The sequence below is a fragment of the Aquarana catesbeiana genome, linkage group LG02 (assembly GCF_042186555.1).
Source record: "Aquarana catesbeiana isolate 2022-GZ linkage group LG02, ASM4218655v1, whole genome shotgun sequence".
Classification (NCBI taxonomy): domain Eukaryota; kingdom Metazoa; phylum Chordata; class Amphibia; order Anura; family Ranidae; genus Aquarana; species Aquarana catesbeiana.
The window spans coordinates 540582299-540608841 of record NC_133325.1 but is presented as its reverse complement, the minus strand read 5'-3'; the positions used below and the strand labels follow the sequence as shown (position 1 = coordinate 540608841).

General features: G+C 47.5%; 1 long non-coding RNA gene across 1 annotated transcript in view; it reads right to left on the bottom strand.

Moving 5' to 3' along the window:
* Positions 1 to 1648: 1648 nt before the first annotated feature.
* The window catches only part of LOC141128532 (uncharacterized), a 71490-nt gene continuing 46595 nt past the window's right edge, over positions 1649 to 26543 (bottom strand). The window contains exon 2 of the long non-coding RNA XR_012241708.1: positions 1649 to 1937. This is a non-coding gene — a long non-coding RNA (uncharacterized lncRNA). The remainder of the gene's footprint in view (positions 1938 to 26543) is intronic.

The following is a 26543-nucleotide window of genomic DNA, read 5'->3' as shown; positions in this document are numbered from 1 at the left end:
CCACAACAGGATACATACGTCATAAATACAATTGGCAAACCACGCTTGTACATAGGGTGTTCCTTGCTATGAGTGATGTTCCATGTTTGTTTTTGTGTTGCACCACCTATATTGATTTATCATTGTTCATTTGAAATTATCATTGTCTGTTAATAAATGATTTTTTATATCAACTACTTTTGTACAAATTCTATGCTGCTAAAAAAAACCCTGGGGAAACTTTCTATTTTTAAATTTTTTTGTATACATTTGGGTTATGCAGCTTTGGGGGCTCACACATTGTGTTTTTTCCTTCTATATAAACTAATAACCAGCGGAAACTTAGGTGAGGAAATAACTTGGAATTGGATTATCTCATGGTGAAGGGGTCCTACGGCCATGGACAATGGAACAGTCTCATGAGTCACATGGGCAGGCTGTAGAGGTCTCCCATCAAGTGCCTCAATGGCAAGTGGAGTATCACGCAGCTGCAGCGGAATCGAGTGCTTCGATACAAAAGCAGCATCAATGAACAGGCCTGCAGCCCCAGAGTCAATTAGAGGCTGTATCTCGACGGATGACTCAGCCCAAGACAGGGTAACCAAAACCGGGGGCTTATCTTTCTGGGAAACTGGAGATGAAACAATGCCACCTAAGGTCTGTCAAAAAGTGACCAGCCTGGCCACAATAAAGGCACAATCTCTCCCTCCTCCTAAGGGTTCTCTCATCCACAGAGAGACGCGTGAAGCCCAAGTGCAGGGGTTCATCTTCACAAACCGACTCGGTACCAGGAGGCATGTGAGGTGAGGGAGGCAAGGGTGGGACTGCAAAGCTTGGAGACAAATGCACAGGAGGCTTGCGCCAGCGCTCCTTAAAAGAGCGTCTTTCTCTGAGTCTGGAGTCAATGAGGATGGCAAATGTGATCAACCTCTCCAGCTCAGTGGGTATATCTCGGGCTGCTATCTCATCCTTGATGTTATCCGAGAGACCATGAGAGAAAGCAGCCACGAGGGCCTCATTGTTCCAAGCAACCTCTGCTGCCAGAGTATGGAATTCAATGGAGTAATCGGCAACAGTTCTCGTACTCGGTTTGATGGACATGAGGCTCTTGGCAGCAGAAGCGGACCATGCGGGAACGTCAAATACCTTTTTGAAGGATGCCGCAAATTCTGGGTAACTCAGGAGCACGGGTTTTTGTGTCTCCCATAGAGGGTTTGCCCAGGCCAAGGCTCTCTCAGAAAGCAAAGATATCACAAAACCTACTTTGCTTCGGTCCGTGGGAAACACCTGGGGCAGCATCTCAAAGTATTTCTCAACCTGGTTGAGAAACCCTCTGCATTGAACTGAATCACCTCCAAATCGCTGGGGAAGCAGAGCGGAACCAGACATGCCTCTTATAGAGGTAATACTCAAGGCGGGTGCCTGCACAGAGACTGGATCAACAGCAGGGACGCCCTGCAACACAGGTTGTACCGGAGCAGCCATAGTGGAAGATTCCAGGTGAGCCGTGCGACTCAGGAGCATTTGTAATGCCAAGGCAAACTGATCCATGCGATGATCCTGGTCATCCAATCTGGAAAAAATATTACCAACAAGTGGACTGACTGCATCTTCTGAATTCATGGCCTTCGCCTACTGTCAGAAACTATGAATCAGACAAAGACAGAAGTACAGTTAATCACACTTGTTTAATAATAATAAAAAGATAAACAGAGTAAGCGTAGTCAATACATAGCCAGAGTTCAGTAACCAGATCGGGTAGTCAGCCAATGTCAGAGAGCCACATAGTAGTACAGCAAGCAGGATCAGGAGCCAGAAGGGACGTCAGCCGAGCAAGTCTTCAACAGGAATGCAGGAGAAAGTCTCTGAGATGTGACCAAAGGCGAAGGCAGAGATGAAGTGAGCTGGACAGCTTTAGGTAACCAGGACTGACGAGCAGATCATCAACAGCTGAGTCACTGTGGAGAGAAAGGAGCCCGCAATTAGCCGACAGCTGAGCGGCCAGCTCAGAGAAGGAAGGGCTGAGCCCAGCCCTGACACTCAGTCATTCACATGTCTCCATTTCAAGGGCAACTTTAAATGTGGGTCATCAGGTTGTCCCTGTTGTAGTCATATTCTGGGAGGTAACAAGTTTCAAGCATCAAGTAATCAAAGGGAATATGAAATAAGGTCCTTTTTTAACTGTAACACTAGGTATGTTATATATTTGGTTACTTGTGATATATGCTATGCCCAATATGTTGGTTGGACAACAAGAAGCCTGAGGGACGGTTTCTATGAACACATTTATAGTGTGGTCAAAAATAAGGAAACTAATATAGCTAAACATTTTAGAGAATGCCATGATGGCAATATTGTTGCTATGAAAGTTCAGATCATAGAAAAAGTATATGCACCCATAAGGGGAGGAGATGTTTTTCGGATGCTGTGCCGGAGAGAAGTTTGCTGGATCCATCGGCTCCAGACTCGTACCCCTTCCGGCCTTAACTTTGAGTGCGATGTCAGCCATTATTATGACTGAAGTATTATATATGACGTGGCCTACATAGGTTTTTTACACATTTACATATATTTACTTTATTACATTTCATATATTAATTTGATGAACTATTAGTAATTGAGTAGATATTTTGATAATATATTTTTAATTAAATATATTTTTTGATACAAGGTTCATATTTATGTGTCATTTTTTGGATGTTCCTCCCTCCCCTTTTGTTTTGGATTATTTTTGGAGACTTAATGGGGGGGGATTTAAAGGAGCCCCCAACTAGTTTTAGGATCTAGTTGGGTTCTCATACAGTTTTTTTTCTTGTTTCTTTTTTGGTCTACGATATTATTTGTTTATTTATTTCATTATACTAACTGTATATCGAGATCTTCTCTTTTTTTTTTTTTCATTTTCCTTTTTCAAGTTTCGTTTGAATGGATTTTATTTATCAGTACTTATATGTATTGTGACAATACGGATCCCCGTCCTAGTGATTGTCGCCCAAGATTCTCAAATAGGCAGGTTAAGAGGCTCCAGGAGGATTATTTAACTTGGAGGAAACTGTGGTTGGTAAAATCCAGTTGGGGACCTGGAGCCTGGAGATTTCATAGCTATCTGGGTGGGATGGAATCTCCAGTCCTGGGACCGGGTTTTGGGAACAGCCAGGAGTCTGGCTTGTTGATTGTACAGGTGGGTCCTGGGCCTATAGCAGAGCCAGGACAGGGTTCTGGGCTCCACCCTCCTGAAGAGTCCAGGTGTGCAATGGACAAGTGTGCCTATTGGCACAGGACAGTCTGACAGAGCAGGCGGAGGGCCCAAGCAGGGAAACTGAAGCAGCCAGGAAGCTGTAAGAGAAAGTGTCACCAGAGGTACAGTGTGGGTACCAAACAGGGACACAGTTACGGGTTCAAGAGTAGGGATGATCTTCATGTTCGAATCGAACGCATGTTCGACTCGAACATTGCCTGTTCGGCCGTTCGCCAAATTCCGAACGATACAGGCTAAGTTTGAGTGGCGCGTCATGGCCCATATTTCACTGCGGCATAACAGTGCATTGCTGGGTGATGATTGGCCAAGCATGCACTATGACCCGCATGCTTGGCCAATCACAGTACAATCTGTACAGAGAGCCGTAATTGTCCAAAGCCAGGGTGGCTTTGGCCAATATTGGCTCAGGGGGTTTAGTACACGCCCCACACTATATAAGGCCGCCTGCACGGGGGCCCTGTGTAGTGTGTTCCGGCATTGAGAGAGAGATAGATAGAGAGACAGTGTCATTTGATTTAAGTTAGATAGAGTAGGCAGGCGAGTTAGCTGCACTTACAGTGTATTGTGTATATATATATACATCCTAGGTGTTGTATATATATATATACACTGTATTCAGTTTAGCTAGATCCATTCCTGTTATTCTCTTCCTACTACTGGCAGGCAGGTGTTTTTACAGTATTTACAGCTACCTGAAGAAAATTGCTGGTGTTTTTCTGATCCTATTAGTCCTATTAGCTACAGTATTTACAGTTAGTGTAGTGCGTCCTCTGTACAGTGTGCACCTAAAGCTACCTGAAGAAAATTAGTGGTGTTCTTCTGATCCTATTAGTACAGTACCGCAGGCAGCTGCAGTATTTACAAGTTAGTGTAGTGCGTCCTCTGCACAGTGTGCACCTAAAGCTACCTGAAGAAAATTAGTGGTGTTCTTCTGATCCTATTAGTACAGTACCGCAGGCAGCTTCAGTATTTACAAGTTAGTTTAGTGCGTCCTCTGCACAGTGTGCACCTAAAGCTACCTAAACAAAATTAGTGGTGTTCTTCTGATCCTATTAGTACAGTACCTGTCATGTACCAGATAAGTCCAGAACTGTGTGGACTGCAACAGAGGAAACCCAGACGTGTATAAGTGAAAACATAAATGATTTATTAAAGATAAATGAATAAATATAACACGACCACCTCCAATATCACTTAGTGCACCACAACCAATACAAAACAGAACCCCACAAATAATAATAATAATAACAGAACAAATATATACAAGTAAGGGAAATACCGAGATCATAAACAGAGCCAGGCCAGGGTCGTCAATGGGAGGTCAGCAGCTGGGGAAGGGAAACAAACAGGACAAGAGAGGATAGATGGATCACAGGAGGGACGGGTCAGATACAAGACTTAGGGTCCAGAGCAAGGAAACAGACAGGGAACAGGAACAACAGGAATCAGGTCTCAGGAACAGGAATCAGGTTTCAGGAATCAGGAATCAGGTAAACAGGATGCAGGCTGCAGGTCAGAGCTCAAAGAAAATACCAGGGCAAGATGAGTGTGTACTTGCCAGGTATTTATACTGCAACTGCTAATTAAGGTCAGGTGACACCTGTCAGCAGAGGGGAATACCTGCTCCATACTGCCAGGATTCCTCCGCTGGTGGACGCCAGTACTGCGGCCCAAAGGTGACAGAATACCAGCAGGAAAAAGCTCTTCTGACAGCTCCAAACTGCCAGGAGACACCTGCTGGTGGACCTCAGTACTGCATGCCAAATGATCGATATTACCAGCGGAGGGGACCTTTCCTGACAGTACCCCCCCTTGAAGGAGCGACCTCTGGATGCTCCAACTAGCCATTGCTGGGGAAAGTCCATGATGTCCAGCCGGGCAGCGGGCACCTCAAGCTTGGCAGCGGGCAGTGGCACATCAGGCTGGGTAGCAGACAGGAATACATCGGGTTGGGCAATGGACAGGAACACATCAGGCTGGGCAGCGGACAGGAACACACCAAGCTGGGCAGCGGACAGGAACACACCAGCCTGGGCAGCGGACAGGAACACACCAGGCTGGGCAGCGGACAGGAACACACCAGGCTGGGCAGCGGACAGGAACACACCAGGCTGGGCAGCGGACAGAAACACACCAGGCTGGGCAGCGGACAGGAACACACCAAGCTGGGCAGCGGACAGGAACACACCAAGTTGGGCAGCGGACAGGAACACATCAGGCTGAGCAGCAGACAGGAACACATCAGGCTAGGCAGCGGACAGGAACACAACAAGCTGATCAGCGGACAGGAACACATCAGGCTGGGCAGCAAACAGGAACACTTCAGGCTGGGCAGCAGGCACAGGCACTTCAAGCTGGGCAGCAGGCACGGGCACTTCAAGCTGGGCAGCAGGCACTTCAAGCTGGGCAGCAGGCACATCAGGCTGGGCAGCAGGCACGGGCACTTCAAGCTGGGCAGCAGGCACGGGCACTTCAAGCTGGGCAGCAGGCACTTCAAGCTGGGCAACAGGCACATCAGGCTGGGCAGCAGGCACATCAAGCGGGGCAGCAGGCACATCAAGCGGGGCAGCAGGCAGATCAAGTGGGGCAGCAGGCACATTAGGCTGGGCAGCAGGCACGGGCACTTCAAGCTGGGCAGCAGGCATGGGAACTTCAAGCTGGGCAACAGGCACATCAGCTGGTCAGCAGACACGGGCACTTCAAGCTGGTCAGCAGGCACAGGCACTTCAAGCTGGGCAGCTGGCATGGGCACTTCAAGCTGGGCAGCAGGCACAGGCACTTCAAGTTGGGCAGCAGGCATGGGCACTTCAAGCTGGGCAGCACGCACAGGCACTTCAAGCTGGGCAGCAGGCACCGGCACTTCAAGCTGGGCAGCAGGCACATCAGGCTGGGCAGCAGGCACGGGCTCTTCAAGCTGGGCAGCAGGCATGGGCACTTCAAGCTGGGCAGCATGCACGGGCACTTCAAGCTGGGCAGCAGGCACCGGCACTTCAAGCTGGGCAGCAGGCACCGGCACTTCAAGCTGCACAGCAGGCACATCAGGCTGGGCAGCATACACGGGCACTTCAAGCTGGGCAGCAGGCACGGGCACTTCAAGCTGGGCAGCAGGCACGGGCACTTCAAGCTGGGCAGCAGGCACATCAGGCTGGGCAGCAGGCACAGGCACTTCAAGTTGGGCAGCAGGCATGGGCACTTCAAGCTGGGCAGCAGGCACATCAGGCTAGGCAGCAGGCATGGGCTCTTCAAGCTGGGCAGCAGGCATGGGCACTTCAAGCTGGGCAGCAGGCATGGGCACATCAAGCTGGGCAGCAGGCATGGGCACGTCAAGCTGGGCAGCAGGCACATCAAGCGGGGCAGCAGGCACATCAGGCTGGGCAGCAGGCACGGGCACTTCAGACTGGAAAGCGGGCTCATCAGACTGGAAAGCGGGCACAACAGGCTGGAGAGTGGGCACAACAGGCTGGAGAGTGGGCACAACAGGCTGGAGAGTGGGCACATCAGGCTGGAAAGCAGGCACATCAGGCTGGAAAGCAGGCACATCAGGCTGGAAGGCGGGTTCATCAGATTGGAAAGCGGGCTCATCAGGCTGGAGAGTGGACACTGGCACCTCTGGCTGGAACACTGGCCCCTCTGGCTGGAGCACTGGCCCCCCAGGCCGGAGCACTGGCCCCTCAGGCTGGAACACTGGCCCCTCAGGCTGGAACACTGGCCCCTCCGGCTGGAACACTGGCACCTCCGGCTGGAACACTGGCACCTCCGGCTGGAACACTGTCACCTCCAGCTGGAACACTGGCCCCTCAGGCTAGAACACTGGCCCCTCAGGCTGGAACACCTCTGGCTGGAACACTGGCCCCTCAGGCTGGAACACCTCCGGCTGGAACACTGGCCCCTCAGGCTGGAACACTGACTGTTCAGGCTGGAACACTGACCCTTCAGGCTGGAACACTGACCCTTCAGGCTGGAACACTGACCCTTCAGGCTGGAACACTGACCCTTCAGGCTGGAACACTGACCCTTCAGGCTGGAACACTGACCCTTCAGGCTGGAACACTGACCCTTTTGGCTGGAACACTGACCCCTCAGGCTGGAACACTGACCCCTCCGGCTGGAACACCTCTGGCTGGAACACTGGCCCCTCAGGCTGGAACACCTCCAGCTGGAACACTGGCCCCTCAGGCTGGCACACCGGCCCCTCAGGCTGGAAAACCGACCCCTCAGGCTGGAACACCGACCCCTCAGGCTGGAACACCTCCGGCTGGAACACTGGCCCCTAAGGCTGGAACACCGGCCCCTCAGGCTGGAACACCGGCCCCTCAGGCTGGAACACCGACCCCTCAGGCTGGAACACTGGCACCCCAGGCTGGAACACAGGCACCTCAGGCTGGAACACTGGCACCTCAGGCAGGACATCAGGCTGCAAAGCGGACATCAGGACATCGGACTGGATAACAGGCACTGGGACGTCAGACTGGATTGCATTAGCTGGTGCGGAGGCAGGTTGGGTTACTGGCAGGATCGTCTTGGTTGGAAAAAACTTTAGTTTTTTCTTGGGTTTAGTCACTGAGGCTCTGTAGGTGGGGGGTGCAGCAGACTGGAAAGGAGGATTCGGATATGGTGGAGAAGAGATAACAGTAGCTGGGGGAAGTTTTTGTGGATTAGTAGGCAGCTGAGAAGAGGCAGGTGGATTGAATGCAGGATAGGTACAGGGAGCAGAGACCGGATATAAGTATCTGGTTGGGAGCAATGTATACTGAGCTGCAGCTGAGTTTAGTGTGGGTGATGGGGAGACAGACTTGTGGGCAGGTAGGTGTCTGATTGCAGAGGTGGTTTGTTGTGGATTGGTTGGGGCTGGTTGTAACATATTAGACCATGCTGAGAGTATGGGTTGGACAAAGGACGGATCACATGCTGCCTGTCTAACAAGGGTCTGTACTGAGTGAATACACTTCAAAAGCTTCTGCTGAGAACAGATGGAATAGTGCTCAAAAAAGCATGCAAAATCTTCTTCTAACAGCCACACCAGAGACTTGACCTGATCAGCACTGAAAGGGGGAGAAAAATCATCACTGGTCTTAGGAACACAGGACAGGGCTAGCTAAGCACATATTTGGATCAAAGGCTGCACATCTCCAAACAACATACAGCCCTGATCAACCAGGGAGTGAGCCAAATGGATGAGCTCAAGTAGCTGGTCATTGGTCCACTCTTTTAAGGACTGGCGGAGATACTCGCCACTTTCTGACGCCAGCAGAGCATAATATGGGATTGCATTGGGATTCATTCTAGCGAAACCAGCAGAACCAAGATGGTTCCTCTGTGCAGCCACTTCTGGTCAGGGATGGCCCTGGTATTCTGTCATGTACCAGATAAGACCAGAACTATGTGGACTGCAACAGAGGAAACCCAGACGTGTATAAGTGAAAATATAAATGATTTATTAAAGATAAATGAATAAATATAACACAACCACCTCCTATATCACTTAGTGCACCACAACCAATACAAAACAGAACCCCACAAATATTAATAATAACAGAACAAATATATACAAGTAAGGGAAATACCGAGATCATAAACAGAGCAAGGCCAGGGTCGTCAACAGGAGGTCAGCAACTGGGGAAAGGAAACAAACAGGACAAGAGAGGATAGATGGCTCACAGGAGGGATGGGTCAGATACAAGGCTCAAGGTCCAGAGCAAGGAAACAGACAGGGAACAGGAACAACAGGAATCAGGTCTCAGGAACAGGAATCAGGTTTCAGGAATCAGGAATCAGGTAAACAGGATGCAGGCTGCAGGTCAGAGCTCAAGGAAAATACCAGGGCAAGATGAGTGTGTACTTGCCGGGTATTTATACTGCAGCTGCTAATTAAGGTCAAGTGACAGCTGTCTGCAGAGGGGAATACCTGCTCCATACTGCCAGGATTCCTCCGCTGGTGGACGCCAGTACTGCGGCCCAAAAGGTGACAGAATACCAGCAGGAAAAAGCTCTTCTGACAACCCCAAAGTGCCAGGAGATCTCAGTACTGCACGCCAAATGATCGATATTACCAGTGGAGGGAACCTTTCCTGACAGTAACGCAGGCAGCTGCAGTATTTACAAGTTAGTTTAGTGCGTCCTCTGCACAGTGTGCACCTAAAGCTACATTAGTGGTGTTCTTCTAATCCTATTAGTACAGTACCGCAGGCAGCTGCAGCATTTACAAGTTAGTGTAGTGCATCCTCTGCACAGTGTGCACCTAAAGCTACCTGAAGAAAATTAGTGGTGCTCTTCTGATCCTATTAGTACAGTACCACAGGCAGCTGCAGTACTTACAAGTTAGTTTAGTGTGTCCTCTGCACAGTGTGCACCTAAAACTACCTGAACAAAATTAGTGGTGTTCTTCTGATCCTATTTGTACAGTACCACAGGCAGCTGTAGTATTTACAAATTAGTGTAGTGCGTCCTCTGCACAGTGTGCACCTAAAGCTCCCTGAAGAGAATTAATGGTGTTCTTCTGATCCTATTTGTACAGTACCAAAGGCAGCTGTAGTATTTACAAGTTAGTTTAGTGCGTCCTCTGCACAGTGTGCACCTAAAGCTCCCTGAAGAGAATTAGTGGTGTTCTTCTAATCCTATTGGTACAGTACCGCAGGCAGCTGCAGCATTTACAAGTTAGTGTAGTGCATCCTCTGCACAGTGTGCACCTAAAGCTACCTGAAGAAAATTAGTGGTGTTCTTCTGATTCTATTAGTACAGTACCACAGGCAGCTGCAGTACTTACAAGTTAGTTTAGTGTGTCCTCTGTACAGTGTGCACCTAAAGCTACCTGAACAAAATTAGTGGTGATCTTCTGATCCTATTTGTACAGTACCGCAGGCAGCTGTAGTATTAACAAGTTAGTGTAGTGCGTCCTCTGCACAGTGTGCACCTAAAGCTACCTGAAGAAAATTAGTGGTGTTCTTCTGATCCTATTAGTACAGTACCGCAGGCAGCTGCAGTATTTACAAGTTAGTTTAGTGCGTCCTCTGCACAGTGTGCACCTAAAGCTACATTAGTGGTGTTCTTCTAATCCTATTAGTACAGTACCGCAGGCAGCTGCAGCATTTACAAGTTAGTGTAGTGCATCCTCTGCACAGTGTGCACCTAAAGCTACCTGAAGAAAATTAGTGGTGCTCTTCTGATCCTATTAGTACAGTACCACAGGCAGCTGCAGTACTTACAAGTTAGTTTAGTGTGTCCTCTGCACAGTGTGCACCTAAAACTACCTGAACAAAATTAGTGGTGTTCTTCTGATCCTATTTGTACAGTACCACAGGCAGCTGTAGTATTTACAAATTAGTGTAGTGCGTCCTCTGCACAGTGTGCACCTAAAGCTCCCTGAAGAGAATTAATGGTGTTCTTCTGATCCTATTTGTACAGTACCAAAGGCAGCTGTAGTATTTACAAGTTAGTTTAGTGCGTCCTCTGCACAGTGTGCACCTAAAGCTCCCTGAAGAGAATTAGTGGTGTTCTTCTAATCCTATTGGTACAGTACCGCAGGCAGCTGCAGCATTTACAAGTTAGTGTAGTGCATCCTCTGCACAGTGTGCACCTAAAGCTACCTGAAGAAAATTAGTGGTGTTCTTCTGATTCTATTAGTACAGTACCACAGGCAGCTGCAGTACTTACAAGTTAGTTTAGTGTGTCCTCTGTACAGTGTGCACCTAAAGCTACCTGAACAAAATTAGTGGTGTTCTTCTGATCCTATTTGTACAGTACCGCAGGCAGCTGTAGTATTAACAAGTTAGTGTAGTGCGTCCTCTGCACAGTGTGCACCTAAAGCTACCTGAAGAAAATTAGTGGTGTTCTTCTGATCCTATTAGTACAGTACCGCAGGCAGCTGCAGTATTTACAAGTTAGTCTAGTGCGTCCTCTGCACAGTGTGCACCTAAAGCTACCTGAAGAAAATTAGTGGTTTTCATCTGATCCTATTTGTACAGTACCACAGGCAGCTGTAGTATTTATAAGTTAGTGTAGTGCGTCCTCTGCACAGTGTGCACCTACAGCTACTTAAAATAAATTAGTGGCTTTCTTCTGATCCTATTAGTACAGTACCACGAGCAGCTGCAGTATTTACAAGTTAGTGTAGTGCTTTCTCTGCACAGTGTGCACTTAAAGCTACCTGAAGAAAATTAGTGGTGTTCTTCTGATCCTATTAATACCACAGGCTGGTAGCTACAGAATTTACAGTTAGTGTAGTGCGTCCTCTGCACAGTGTGCATTTAAAGCTACCAGGAGAAAATTGCTATTGTTCTGCTCCTATTAATACTACAAGCCAGCAGCTACAGTATTTACAGTTAGTGTACAGCACAGTATGCACCTAAAGCTACCTGAAGAAAATTAGTGGTGTTCTTCTGATCCTATTAGTACAGTACCACAGGCAGCTGCAGAACTTACAAGTTAGTTTAGTGTGTCCTCTGCACAGTGTGCACCTAAAGCTACAGAACAAAATTAGTGGTGTTCTTCTGATCCTATCTGTACAGTACCACAGGTAGCTGTAGTATTTACAAATTAGTGTAGTGCGTCCTCTGCACAGTGTGGACCTAAAGCTACCTGAAGAAAATTAGTGGTGTTCTTCTGATCCTATTAGTACAGTACCGCAGGCAGCTGCAGTATTTAAAAGTTAGTGTAGTGCGTCCTCTGCACAGTGTGCACCTAAAGCTACCTGAAGAAAATTAGTGGTGTTCTTCTGATCCTATTAATACCACAGGCAGGCAGCTACAGAATTTACAGTTAGTGTAGTGCGTCCACTGCACAGTGTGCACCTAAAGCTACCTGAAGAAAATTAATGGTGTTCTTCTGATCCTATTTGTACAGTACCAAATGCAGCTGTAGTATTTACAAGTCAGTTTAGTGCGTCCTCTGCACAGTGTGCACCTAAAGCTCCCTGAAGAGAATTAGTGGTGTTCTTCTAATCCTATTGGTACAGTACCGCAGGCAGCTGCAGCATTTACAAGTTAGTGTAGTGCATCCTCTGCACAGTGTGCACCTAAAGCTACCTGAAGAAAATTAGTGGTGTTCTTCTGATCCTATTAGTACAGTACCACAGGCAGCTGCAGTACTTACAAGTTAGTTTAGTGTGTCCTCTGCACAGTGTGCACCTAAAGCTACATTAGTGGTGTTCTTCTAATCCTATTAGTACAGTACCGCAGGCAGCTGCAGCATTTACAAGTTAGTGTAGTGCATCCTCTGCACAGTGTGCACCTAAAGCTACCTGAAGAAAATTAGTGGTGCTCTTCTGATCCTATTAGTACAGTACCACAGGCAGCTGCAGTACTTACAAGTTAGTTTAGTGTGTCCTCTGCACAGTGTGCACCTAAAGCTACCTGAACAAAATTAGTGGTGTTCTTCTGATCCTATTTGTACAGTACCACAGGCAGCTGTAGTATTTACAAATTAGTGTAGTGCGTCCTCTGCACAGTGTGCACCTAAAGCTACCTGAAGAAAATTAGTGGTGTTCTTCTGATCCTATTATATACAGTACCGCAGGCAGCTGCAAGACTTACAAGTTAGTGTAGTGCATCCTCTGCACAGTGTGCACCTAAAGCTACCTAAACAAAATTAGTGGTTTTCATCTGATCCTATTAGTACAGTACCGCAGGAAGCTGCAGTATTTACAAGTTAGTGTAGTGCGTTTTCTGCACAGTGTGCACCTAAAGCTACCTGAAGAAAATTAGTGGTATTCTTCTGATCCTATTAATACCACAGACAGGCAGCTACAGAATTTACAGTTAGTGTAGTGCGTCCACTGCACTGTGTGCACCTAAAGCTACCTGAAGAAAATTAATGGTGTTCTTCTGATCCTATTTGTACAGTACCAAAGGCAGCTGTAGTATTTACAAGTTAGTTTAGTGCGTCCTCTGCACAGTGTGCACCTAAAGCTCCCTAAAGAGAATTAGTGGTGTTCTTTTAATCCTATTGGTACAGTACCGCAGGCAGCTGCAGCATTTACAAGTCAGTGTAGTGCATCCTCTGCACAGTGTGCACCTAAAGCTACCTAAACAAAATTAGTGGTTTTCTTCTGATCCTATTAGTACAGTACCGCAGGCAGTTGCAGTATTTACAAGTTAGTGTAGTGCGTTCTCTGCACAGTGTGCACTTAAAGCTACCTGAAGAAAATTAGTGCTGTTCTTCTGATCCTATTAATACCACAGGCAGGCAGCTACAAAATTTACAGTTAGTGTAGTGCGTCCTCTGCACAGTGTGCACCTAAAGCTACCTGGAAACAATTGCTATTGTTCTGCTCCTATTAATACCACAGGCCAGCAGCTACAGTATTTACAGTTACACCAAGTTGTCCCAGACAGGGGGGGACCAAAAAGAAAAGCGGGGCTCAGAGGAGGGGCACACTCAATATGTGATAAATGCAAAATGAATATTTATTGGTACAAAATAGGTAAACATGAAAATGTATATACAAACATGATCAAGAAATGATCCTGCCCTCAGAAAATTGATCCATATCTAAATAGATCAAACATACATCATGCACAGACAAGGGGAACATAAACATACGTAGATTGACAAACAAGACAATGGCGTCCGGACGTCTTGGCTATTGATGTCTGCACAAACCACCTAATTAAGGAATAAACAGCAATGGCTGAATACGGTTCGTGGTGCAGGCATCAATTCCCCCGGGGGGAGGGGCGGCTCGGGGCATAGGGTACAAGGAAGGAAAACCTAGGAAATGAAGGGGGGGTAGGGGTAAAAAGGAGAGGATGGGGTGCCTGAGACTGGATAGTCAGCCGTGTAGTGGGGTGCTGTTATGAGGTCTGTGATTGGACCTCAATGCATCCTATGGATGGGAATATATATGTTGGCCGTATGTGTGTAAAAATATGGAATCACTACTCCCTGGGTCCAAAGTGATAAATTGCAAAATATACACTTCTCCAGTATTGATGGATTCTATGTAGAAAAGTACTGTGCTAAAGTCAATGGATGACAGGTATGGGCAGGAATACAAATGGGTTGCCTAGTACGTTACCGCTTCCGGGTCCCGCTCTGGGAATCCTATGATACTTCCGGATAGCGGTGGCTCCAATGTTGTAAGCAGTCCCTCCTGTCACAGTGCCGCTCACTGACCTGGGCTAGTTATCCGTGATTCTCAGGGTACTACTGGTGTACCATTTGTGTGAAACTATGGCCATTCATATAGGTGCACCTATTATCTTCCACGCGGCTGCTTCAGACCCTGAAGCGGGACGCTCCCTCAATGTGCGAGCCGGCTAGCCCCATCGGGGGATGACAGCGGGCATGACGTCCGGGCGGAGTGACGTCGACGCGTTTCACAAGACAGACGTGTGTAGCTTCATCTGGACGTGTGGTTGACGTGCAGGGGCTCCTTCTTATTCTCGTCCCTCCCTTATGCACGCCCACCTAATTAGTTTGAGTGAAGGTTCCCAATGGAATACTGTCAAAACTATTCTAGAAAAACATTGGGGTATACTTACTAACACCCCCGGAGTAGCCCAGATAGTGGGACCCACCCCCAAAATGGTAGCCAGAAGAGCAAAAAACCTTAGTGAATCCTTAATTCACTCTGAACACACTAGGAGCACTGACAGCTCCTGGCTATCTTCTTTCCCCAGGAGCAAGGGGATGTTCCCGTGTGGACACTGTCAGGTCTGTCCATATGTACATAGGACAACAACTTTCAGTGACTCTCAAAATAAAAACAATTTTGAGATCAAAAGTCTTATTAACTGTGCTACCACCAGGGTCATATATATGTTGACATGCCCGTGTAAAAAGATATACATTGGCAAGACAAAGCGACAATTTAGAATTCGGTTAGGAGAACATATGAGGGAAATCCTGGAGAAAAATCCAGAGAAACCGGTAGCCAGACACTTTGCCCAATATCACCAGGGCAAACTGCTTGGCATGCAAGTGAAGGGAATTTATGCCCTCAATCTGTCCCCCAGAAGAGGGGACTTTGACCAGATTTTGCAGCAGAAAGAAAAAAGATGGATCTTTCGCCTGAGCTCTCTGGTTCCCCAGGGGCTGAACACAGAACTGAATTTTCAGCCTTTTCTGGCAACTTAAATAGGCTAGAAGATGGTATATCATATGATATAATTTTTATTTATTTTTTTTTTCCTAAACCCCCTCCCCCCCCCTCCCCTCCCTTTCCCCCCCCTTTTTTCCTTTCCTTTGCATACTGATATACTTCTATATTTGAATTTGATCCCCCCACCATCTCTCCCCGTTAGAGTATATATATTTTAATTGGGTATATGTATTAAGTGCACCCCTTAAACATCGGTCGGACATATGACACTGTTGATTGAAAATACTTGAATCTATACTTTTATATTCGGACTGATGTAAGATGGACAACATAAAAATTTGCTGCATGATGACTAGGGATGAGCCGAACACCCCCCGGTTCGGTTCGCACCAGAACCTGCGAACGGACCGAAAGTTCGCACGAGTGTTAGAACCCCATTGACGTCTATGGGACTCGAACGTTCGAAATCAAAAGTGCTCATTTTAAAAACTAATTTGCATGGTATTGTCCTAAAAAGGGTTTGGGGACCCGGGTCCTACCCCAGGGGACATGTATCAATGCAAAAAAACTTTTAAAAACGGCCGTTTTTTCGGGAGCAGTAATTTTAATGATGCTTAAAGTAAAAAAAAAAAAAGTGAAATATTCCTTTAAATATCGTACCTGAGGGGTGTCTATAGTATGCCTGTAAAGTGACGCGTGTTTCCCATGTTTAGAACAGTCCCTGCACCAAATGTCATTTTTAAAGGAAAAAATCTAATTTAAAACTGCTTGCGGGTTTAATGTAATGTCGGGTCCTGGCAATATGGATGAAAATCAGTGAGACAAACGGCATGGGTACCCCCCAGTCCATTACCAGGCCCTTTGGGTCTTGTATGGATATTAAGGGGAACCCCACACCCAAATTAAAATAAGGAAAGGTGTGGGGCCACCAGGCCCTATATACTCTGAACAGCAGTATACAGGCGGTGCAAACAAGACAGGGACTGTAGGTTTGTTGATAAGTAGAATCTCTTTGTAATTTTGAACGGGTACATTTTTAACGTGTTTAGCTCCAGCCAAAAAAATCTTTTTTAAGCTTTTTGGAAAACATGGGGAAGGGTTATCACCCCTGTGACATTTGTTTTGCTGTCTTTCCTCCTCTTCAGAAGATTTCACCTCACTTTTTGTCCCAATGGATTGGAAAGCATCAGTGGAAAGGAGAAATGTTTTTCCCATATTAACTCTTACAGGAGAGAATTTCCCTTCCTAGGGGTAGATTTCATCTCACTTCCTGTTGTCTCCTTCCGTTTGCAAGTAGGAGTCGTTTGTAAGTTAGTTGTTTGAAAGTAGGGTCCTGCCCTATATACTCAGCAGAAATTTGGGCCTTAGGTGTTGCTGTGGCCACAACACTGTAAGCCCTCACAGGGCCCTGCTGTGAAATATTAGATCAAGAATTGTAATTACATGCCCCTGTTGAACAGGAGCTGAAAAATTAGGCCTTAGGCACTGGTGCTGGTGCCACAACACTGCAACCCCTCACAGACACTCTAGTTGGAACGCAGGAATGAGCCCTGCTGCAAAGTATTGCATCAAAAATTGTAATTACACGCCCCTGTTAAACAGGGGCAGAAAAAATGGGCCTTAGGCACTGGTGCTGGTGCCACAACACTGCAACCCCTCACAGACACTCTAGTTGGAACGAAGGAACGAGCCCTGCTGCAAAGTATTGCATCAAAAATTGTAATTACACGCCCCTGTTAAACAGGGGCAGAAAAAATGGGCCTTAGGCACTGATGCTGGTGCCACAACACTGCAACCCCTCACAGACACTCTAGTTGGAATGCAGGAATGAGCCCTGCTGCAAAGTATTGCATCAAAAATTGTAATTACACGCCCCTGTTAAACAGGGGCAGAAAAAATGGGCCTTAGGCACTGGTGCTGGTGCCACAACACTGCAACCCCTCACAGACACTCTAGTTGGAACGCAGGAACGAGCCCTGCTGCAAAGTATTGCATCAAAAATTGTAATTACACGCCCCTGTTAAACAGGGGCAGAAAAAATGGGCCTTAGGCACTGGTGCTGGTGCCACAACACTGCAACCCCTCACAGACACTCTAGTTGGAATGCAGGAACGAGCCCTGCTGCAAAGTATTACATCAAAAATTGTAATTACACTCCCCTGTTAAACAGGGGCTGAAAAATTGTGCCTTAGGCACTGGTGGTGGCGCCCAGAACCAAAAATGTTCTTACAAGCTATCAGCGTGATGATTGAGGAGGAAGAGGATAATTACTCAGGGATAGTCACTCAGCATCAGCATAGGCAGTCTTTGAAGGGATCTGAGATTTCAAAAAAAATTATTCGGTTACATCAGCATCAGGTGCTTGGTAGCTGGTGGTGATCCAAGACTGATTCATTTTTATGAAGGTCAGTCGATCGACCGAGTCAGTGGACAGATGCACCCTGTGATCGGTTACCACGCCTCCAGCAGCACTGAATGTGCGTTCCGAAAGAACGCTGGATGCAGGACAGGCCAGTAGCTCAATTGCATACTGTGCAAGCTCTGGCCAGTGATCCATCCTCAAGACCCAGTAACCCAGAGGATTTTCGGTGGGAAAGGTGTCCAAGTCTGATCTTGCCCCTAGGTATTCCTGCACCATGTAAAACAGACGCTCGCGATGGTTGCTGGAACCGATCATACCTTGGGGCTGCGGACCAAAAAATTGTCTGAACGCATCGGTCAGGCGGCCACCTTCTCCACCGCTCCTTCTTTGACTGACCGAAGCCTCAGCAACACGTTGTCCAGAAACAGGAGTTTGTAACCTCCCAGTCTCTGGAAACGCGTTGCACAGACCTTTCTGCAAGGCCTCCCGAAGATGTTTCATCCTCTGCTCCCTCTGCGATGGCAAGATAAGGTCCGCAACCTTACCCTTGTAACGTGGATCAAGGAGGGTTGCCAGCCAGTATTGGTCCTTCTCCTTGATACCACGAATACGAGGATCCTTACGCAGGCTTTGCAGGATCAGGGAGGCCATGCAGCGTAGGTTTGCTGAGGCATTCGGTCCGGAGTCCTCTGGGTCACTAAGGACAACATGGTCCGCAGCCACCTCCTCCCAGCCACGTACAAGTCCATGTGTTTCTTGGGACTGATCCCTTAAAGACTGCTGCTGATGCTGAGTGCCAGGCTCCACCTCCATACTGACACAATCTTCCTCCTCCTCCTCCTCCTCCTCGTCCTCTTCCTGTGTGATCGGCGGGCGCGCAGGAACACTGTCTGGATAAAGGGGGCCTTGAGAGCTAAGGAAGTCCTCCTCTTCCTGCCTCTGTTCTGCCTCAAGTGCCCTGTCCATTATTCCACGCAGCGTGTGCTCCAACAGGTGGACAAGGGGGACAGTGTCACTGATGCATGCACTGTCACTGCTCACCATCCTCGTGGCCTCCTCAAATGGTGACAGGACAGTGCATGCATCCCTGATCATGGCCCACTGGCGTGGGGAAAAAAAACCAAGCTCCCCTGACCCTGTCCTGGTGCCATAGTCGCACAGGTACTCATTGATGGCCCTCTGCTGCGTGTGCAGCCGCTGCAGCATGGCCAACGTTGAGTTCCATCTGGTGGGCATGTCACAGATTAGGCGGTTCTTGGGCAGGTTAAACTCCTTTTGGAGGTCCGTCAGCCGAGCACTGGCATTATATGACCGGCGGAAATGCACACAGACTTTCCTGGCCTGCCTCAGGACATCCTGTAAGCCCGGGTACCTGCCCAAGAACCGCTGCACCACCAAGTTAAGGACGTGAGCCAAACAGGGCACATGGGTCATTTGTCCCTGTCGGAGAGCAGAGAGGAGGTTGGTGCCATTGTCGCAAACCACCATTCCTGCCTTAAGTTAGCGTGGCGTCAACCACCTCTGAACCTGCCCCTGCAGAGCTAACAGAACCTCTGCCCCAGTGTGGCTCCTGTCCCCCAAGCACACCAGCTCAAGCACCGCATGGCATCTTTTGGCCTGCGTACTTGCGTAGCCCCTTGAACGACTACGGAGCACCGCTGGTTCCGAGGAAGAGGCCATGGAGGAAGAAGAAGAGGAGGGGGTGGAGGAGAGAGGTGTGTCACAATCATTAGCATTTTGAAGGCGTGGTGGCGGAACAACCTCCAACACTACTGCACCTTGTCCTGCATCCTTCCCAGCTGCCAGCAGAGTCACTCAATGCGCCGTGAAACTTAGGTAACGTCCCTGTCCATGCCTGCTGGACCATGAGTCAGCGGTAATATGCACCTTACCGCTGACCGCCCTGTCCAGCGAGGCATGGACATTGCCTTCCACATGCTGGTAGAGAGCCGGAATCGCCTTCCGTGAGAAAAAGTGGCGTTTGGGTACCTGCCACTGAGGAACCGCACATTCCACAAACTCACGGAAGGGGGCAGAGTCTACCAACTGAAAAGGCAGCAGTTGAAGTGCTAGCAATTTTGCCAAGCTAGTATTCAACCGCTGGGCATGTGGATGGCTGGGAGCAAACTTCTTTCGGCGGTGCAGCAGCTGGGGCAGGGAAATTTGCCTGGTACAATCTGACGTCGGTGTACCAAAATCAGATTGCCCACAAGTACTTGGCTGTGACACACCTAATTCTACACCTTCATTCCTCTCAGTGCAGGTCTCAGAGAGGACTGAAGGTCTAGTGGGGTTGGAAATCTCAGCTGATGAGGAGCAAGGAGAGGTCCTCTTTGTTCTTTGGTGTGGGTCTTTTAGATACGCTTGCCAACGAACTGCATGGCAGGTCAACATATGTCAGGTCAAGCATGTGGTACCCAAGCGGGAGATGTTTTGGCCACGCGAGATACGCTTGAGACATATGTTGCAAATAGCAGCGGTGCGATCTGATGCACTCGTCTCAAAAAAGGCCCACACCAAAGAAGTTTTTGAATAACGCGCAGAGACTGCAGCGCCCTGCACATGTGGAGCTTTGGGGTGTGATGCATCAATGTGCTGCCCTTAGGCTGGCCCCTGGAGGGCATCTTGCCTCGTTGGTGATGTGCCGCCTCCTCCTCCTCTCTCCTATCAGGCACCCACGTTGAGTCAGTGACCTCATCATCCCCTCCCTCCTCATCACTGGAGCAAACCTGGCAGTATGCTGCAGCAGGGGGGAGCATGACTGCCAGATTGCTGTCCTTCTTGGGCACCCCCTCTGTCCGTGCTCATGTTACTGCCTTCATCGAGCTCAATATCATCATCAGAGCCTTCCAAACGCTGGGCATCCTCCTGGAGCATGTACCCAACACTGTGGTCAAACAGTTCGAGGGACTCCTCAGGAGGACATGGTGGGGCTAGGGAAGGAGTCACTGATGACATTGAGCCGAGGGAAGAGGCCGCTGCTTTGCCAGACAAAGTACCCTGGGCATGGGTGAGAGAGGATGAGGAGGATGAGGACGGCTTGGTCATCCACTCGACCAAGTCTTCCGCATGTTGCGGCTCAACATGGCCAGCTGCCGAAAAAAAGGCCAAGCGTGTCCCATGGCCACGTACTGATGAGGATGCACCGTCTCCACGACCAGCACTAGACACAGAGCCTGCTTGCCCTCTCTTATTGGCTTGTGACCGTCTGCCTCTCCTTCTTGGCCTTCCAGACATACTAATGGCCTGTAGCTGCACTAAGCTGGGATATATATATATATATATATATATATATATATATATATATATATATATATATGATACTGCAGCTAGCAAAATCAATCACTAACTTGTAGGTTTAGCTGAACACTGTGAGCAGGACGCACCCCACTAACTTGTAGGTTTAGCAGAACACTGTGAGCAGGACGCACTGCACTAACTGTAAATAGTCTAGCTGCCTGACTGTGGTACTAATAGGATCAAAAGAACACCAGCAATTTTCTTCAGGTAGCTGTATTTACTGTAACAAGACAAGCCTGCCTGTCAGTAAGAAGATAACAGAAACGGATCTAGCTGAACACTGTGAGCAGGACGCACCCCACTAGCTTGTAGGTTTAGCTGAACACTGTGAGGTGGACGCACCCCACTAACTTGTAGGTTTAGCTGAACACTGTGAGCAGGACGCACCCCAGTAACTTGTAGGTTTAGCAGAACACTGTGAGCAGGACGCACTGCACTAACTGTAAATAGTCTAGCTGCCTGACTGTGGTACTAATAGGATCAAAAGAACACCAGCAATTTTCTTCAGGTAGCTGTATTTACTGTAACAAGACAAGCCTGCCTGTCAGTAAGAAGATAACAGAAACGGATCTAGCTGAACACTGTGAGCAGGACGCACCCCACTAGCTTGTAGGTTTAGCAGAACACTGTGAGCAGGACGCTCTGCACTAAATGTAAATAGTCTAGCTGCCTGACTGTGGTACTAATAGGATCAAAAGAACACCAGTAATTTTCTTCAGGTAGCTGTATTTACTGTAACAAGACAAGCCTGCCTGTCAGTAAGAAGATAACAGAAAAGGATCTAGCTGAACACTGTGAGCAGGACGCACCCCACTAGCTTGTAGGTTTAGCTGAACACTGTGAGGTGGACGAACTGCACTAAATGTAAATAGTCTAGCTGCCTGACTGTGGTACTAATAGGATCAAAAGAACACCAGTAATTTTCTTCAGGTAGCTGTATTTACTGTAACAAGACAAGCCTGCCTGTCAGTAAGAAGATAACAGAAACAGATCTAGCTGAACACTGTGAGCAGGACGCACCCCACTAGCTTGTAGGTTTAGCTGAACACTGTGAGGTGGACGCACTGCACTAAATGTAAATAGTCTAGCTGCCTGACTGTGGTACTAATAGGATCAAAAGAACACCAGTAATTTTCTTCAAAATACTGTAACAAGACAAGCCTGCCTGTCAGTAAGAAGATAACAGGAACGGATCTAGCTGAACACTGTGAGCAGGACGCACTGCACTAAATGTAAATAGTCTAGAAGATAACAGGAACGGATCTAGCTAAACTGAATACAGTGTATATATATATATGCAACACCTGGGATGCATATATATAGACAATACACTTTAAGTGCAGCTAACTGACTGACTGTCCTGCCTAATCTAGCTAACTCAAATCAAATGTCACTGTCTGTCTCTCTCTCTCTCTCTCTCAATGAACGCCGGAACACACACTACACAGGGCCGCCGTGCAGGCGGCCTTATATAGTGTGGGGCGTGTACTAAATCCCCTGAGCCATAATTGGCCAAAGCCTCCTTGGCTTTGGCCAATTACAGCTCTCTGTTAACGCGGCGCTGTGATTGGCCAAGCATGCGGGTCATAGTGCATGCTTGGCCAATCATCAGCCAGCAATGCACTGCGATGCCGCAGTGAATTATGGGCCGTGACGCGCCACACGAATTTGGCGCGAACGGCCCATAAAGTTTGGAATTCGGCGAACGACCGAACAGCCAATGTTCGAGTCGAACATGGGTTCGACTCGAACACGAAGCTCATCCCTAATGATGACATATACCTTACCATACTCGCTATACATACTTATGTCTCCATGTTTCCCCATACAATATAACACAGAAGTAATTCTCGGGTATTGTAATCGGATATGGACTGTATATAAGTAAGGCGGCAGACAAACAATGGATGATGTCATGGACACACACAGACGGAAAGATTCTCCTTCACTCAAACTAATTAGGTGGGCGTGCATAAGGGAGGGACGAGAATAAGAAGGAGCCCCTGCACGTCAACCACACGTCCAGATGAAGCTACACACGTCTGTCTTGTGAAACGCGTCGACATCACTCCGCCCGGACGTCATGCCCGCTGTCATCCCCCGATGGGGCTAGCCGGCTCGCACATTGAGGGAGCGTCCCGCTCCAGGGTCTGAAGCAGCCGCGTGGAAGATAATAGGTGCACCTATATGAATGGCCATAGTTTCACACAAATGGTACACCAGTAGTACCCTGAGAATCACGGATAACTAGCCCAGGTCAGTGAGCGGCACTGTGACAGGAGGGACTGCTTACAACATTGGAGCCACCGCTATCCGGAAGTATCATAGGATTCCCAGAGCGGGACCCGGAAGCGGTAACGTACTAGGCAACCCATTTGTATTCCTGCCCATACCTGTCATCCATTGACTTTAGCACAGTACTTTTCTACATAGAATCCATCAATACTGGAGAAGTGTATATTTTGCAATTTATCACTTTGGACCCAGGGAGTAGTGATTCCATATTTTTACACACATACGGACAACATATATATTCCCATCCATAGGATGCATTGAGGTCCGATCACAGACCTCATAACAGCACCCCACTACACGGCTGACTATCCAGTCTCAGGCACCCCATCCTCTCCTTTTTACCCCTACCCCCCCCTTCATTTCCTAGGTTTTCCTTCCTTGTACCCTATGCCCCGAGCCGCCCCTCCCCCCGGGGGAATTGATGCCTGCACCACGAACCGTATTCAGCCATTGCTGTTTATTCCTTAATTAGGTGGTTTGTGCAGACATCAATAGCCAAGACGTCCGGACGCCATTGTCTTGTTTGTCAATCTACGTATGTTTATGTTCCCCTTGTCTGTGCATGATGTATGTTTGATCTATTTAGATATGGATCAATTTTATGAGGGCAGGATCATTTCTTGATCATGTTTGTATATACATTTTCATGTTTACCTATTTTGTACCAATAAATATTCATTTTGCATTTATCACATATTGAGTGTGCCTCTCCTCTGAGCCCCGCTTTTCTTTTTGGTCCCCCCCTATCTGGGACAACTTGGTGCAATGTTTTTGGGGGTTGGAGGGCAACCATAGTGTCATGGTACTAAATTTGTCTACATGATCAAACAAGCCTCACTATACCTTATTTGTTTCAGTATTTACAGTTAGTGTACAGCACAGTGTGCACCTAAAGCTACCTGAAGAAAATTAGTGGTGTTCTTCTGATCCTATTAATACCACAGGCAGGCAGCTACAGCATTTACAGTTAGTGTAGTGCGTCCACTGCACAGTGTGCACCTAAAGCTACCTGGAGACAATTGCTGTAGTTCTGCTCCTATTAATACCACAGGCAGGCAGCTAGAGTATTCACAGCTAGTGCACTGTGTCCTCTGCACAGTGTGCACCTAGAGCTACCTGAAGAAAATTAGTGGTGTTCTTCTGATCCTATTAATACCACAAGCAGGTAGCTACAGTATTTACAGTTTGTGTAGTACGTCCTCTGCACAGTGTGCACCTAAAGCTACCTGGAGACAATTGCTGTGCTTCTGCTCTTAATAATACCACAGGCTGGCAGCTACAGTGTTTACAGTTAGTGTACTGTAAAGTACTGTAGCACAGTGTGCACCTAAAGCTACATGAAGAAAATTAGTGGTGTTCTTCTGATCCTATTAATACCACAGGCAGGCAGCTGCAGCATTTACAAGTTAGTGTAGTGCATCCACTGCACGGTGTGCACCTAAAGCTACCTGATGAAAATTAGTGGTGTTCTTCTGATCCTATTAGTACAGTACCACAGGCAGCTGCAGAACTTACAAGTTAGTTTAGTGTGTCCTTTGCACAGTTTGCACCTAAAGCTACAGAACAAAATTAGTGGTGTTCTTCTGATCCTATTTGTACAGTACCACAGGCAGCTGTAGTATTTACAAGTCAGTGTATTGCATCCTCTGCACAGTGTGCACCTAAAGCTACCTGAAGAAAATTAGTGGTGTTCTTCTGATCCTATTAGTACAGTACCGCAGGCAGCTGCAGTATTTACAATTTAGTGTAGTGCATCCCCTGCACAGTGTGCACCTAAAGCTACCTGAAGAAAATTAGTGGTGTTCTTCTGATCCTATTAATACCACAGGCAGGCAGCTACAGTATTTACAGTTAATGTGGTGCGTCCTCTGCACAGTGTGCGCCTAAAAGCTACCTGAAGACAATTGCTGTTGTTCTGCTCCTATTAATACCACAGGCAGGCAGCTACAGTATTTACAGTTAGTGTGCTATGTCCTCTGCACAGTGTGCACCTAAAGGTACCTGAACAAAATTAGTGGTGTTCTTCTGATCCTATTAGTACAGTACCACAGGCAGCTGCAGTATTTACAAGTTAATGTAGAGCGTTCTCTGCACTGTGTGCACCTAAAGCTACCTGAAGAGAATTTGTGGTATTCTTCTGATCCTATTTGTACAGTACCGCAGGCAGCTGCAGTATTTACAAGTTAGTGTAGTGCGTTCTCTGCACAATGTGCACCTAAAGCTACCTGACGAAATTTAGTGGTGTTCTTCTGATCCTATTTGTACAGGACCACAGGCAGCTGTAGTATTTACAATTTAGTTTATTGCATCCTCTGCACAGTGTGCACCTAAAACTACCTAAACAAAATTAGTGGTTTTCTTTTGATCCTATTAGTACAGTACCGCAGGCAGCTGCAGTATTTACTGGTTAATGTAGTGCGTTCTCTGCACAGTGTGCACCTAAAGCTAACTGAAGAAAATTAGTGGTGTTCTTCTGATCCTATTTGTACAGTACCACAGGCAGCTGTAGTATTTACAAGTTAGTTTAGTGCGTTCTCTGCACAGTGTGCACCTAAAGCTACCTGAAGAAAATTAGTGGTGTTCTTCTGATCCTATTAGTACAGTACCATAGGCAGCTGCAGTATTTACAAGTTAGTGTAGTGCGTTCTCTGCACAGTGTGCACGTAAAGCTACCTGAAGAGAATTAGTGGTGTTTTTCTGATCTTATTTGTTCAGTACCACAAGCAGCTGTAGTATTTACAAGTTAGTGTAGTGCGTCCTCTGCACAGTGTGCACCTAAAGCTACCTGAAGAAAATTAGTGTTTTTCTTCTGATCCTATAAGTACAGTACCGCAGGCAGCTGCAGTATTTTCAAGTTAGTGTAGTGAGTCCTCTGCACAGTGTGCAACCAAAACTACCTGAAGAAAATTAATGGTGTTCTTCTGCTCCTATTAACACAGTACCACAGGTAGCTGCAGTATTTACAAGTTAGTTTAGTGCGTCCTCTGCACAATGTGCACCTAAAGCTACCTGAAGAAAATAAGTGGTGTTCTTTTGACCCTATTAGTACAGTACCGCAGGCAGCTGCAGTATTTACAAGTTAGTGTAGTGCGTTCTCTGCACAGTGTGCACCTAAAGCTACCTGAAGAAAATTAGTGGTGTTCTTCTGATAATATTAGAACAGTACCGCAGGCAGCTGCAGTTTTTGCAAGTTAGTGCAGTGCGTCCTCTGCACAGTATGCACCTAAAGCTACCTGAAGAAAATTAGTGGTGTCCTTCTGATCCTATTAGTACAGTACCGCAGGCAGCTGCAGTATTTACAATTTAGTGTA